The sequence below is a fragment of the Micropterus dolomieu genome, unplaced genomic scaffold, assembly GCF_021292245.1.
Source record: "Micropterus dolomieu isolate WLL.071019.BEF.003 ecotype Adirondacks unplaced genomic scaffold, ASM2129224v1 contig_7272, whole genome shotgun sequence".
Lineage (NCBI taxonomy): Eukaryota > Metazoa > Chordata > Actinopteri > Centrarchiformes > Centrarchidae > Micropterus > Micropterus dolomieu.
In genome coordinates this window covers 1-859 of record NW_025736259.1, presented here as the reverse complement: position 1 = coordinate 859, position 859 = coordinate 1, and the positions used below count along the sequence as shown (strand labels likewise).

General features: G+C 48.5%; 2 non-coding genes across 2 annotated transcripts; both read right to left on the bottom strand.

The window, feature by feature from the left end:
• Window positions 1-225: 225 nt before the first annotated feature.
• Window positions 226-308, bottom strand: trnal-cag. Its single transcript has one exon. It is a non-coding gene; the product is annotated as a tRNA-Leu (tRNA).
• A 153-nt stretch (window positions 309-461) lies between these two features.
• On the bottom strand, window positions 462-533 carry trnaq-cug. The gene has a single exon. It is a non-coding gene; the product is annotated as a tRNA-Gln (tRNA).
• Between the last annotated feature and the right edge of the window lie 326 nt (window positions 534-859).

Here is an 859-nt window from a genome sequence, read left to right as displayed (position 1 = left end):
AAAGGTTACGATACGCAGGGACTCAGGGCCGTTAACACATCCGGACTCAGAAGCTGCGTAAGCCATAGGCTGCTAATCACTGGGAAAGGCGCCACTGCTTTGTGTGAAAGCAGCCTTGCAAACGCTAACAGTATGTTTTTTTATTTTTTTAATAAGCCTACGCCCTAACATACAAAGAGCGGCTTACACTTCTCTCCCAATCTCACGTTACAGGGAAAAAACAGCTGTCAGAAGTGGGATTTGAACCCACGCTTCCAGGGGAGACTGCGACCTGAACGCAGCGCCTTAGACCGCTCGGCCACCCTGACTGCGCGCGGCTGCTGCTTTGTGGAAAGTTTGCCATATCATGATAGAGCACGTAAGTCGTGATAGGGTAGACTACATCATGACATATTATCATAGCCAAAATTTCCACATACAACAAGATCAGACTAAGGTCTGCGGCATTTGCGCTTAAAACCAGGTCCCACCGAGATTTGAACTTGGATCGCTGGATTCAGAGTCCAGAGTGCTAACCATTACACCATGGAACCGCGACGCAGGGGGTGCCAAGCTCCTTCCTACATGATATCACCATGAATGTCATCTCTGCAGAGACTAGGCGTGGGAAAGCTGTCGGGGGAGGGGGTTCCCCAAGCTATTTGGCCGTGATCCGACAAGTACTTCTGATGGACCGTACTGGCCCCTTCATTTTGAGCACTGTGGCCTCAAAACGCAGAAATCTGAGTTCACATCTCAGTGAAACCTCGTTTTTATGATGAGTACAAGACAGAATTCAAAGTATGCATCCGTCATGTAACTCAAAAGCATTGGCCTCTTTCAAACCCTTTTTCTGTGCAGCCTCAGTTGATTCTCTCTC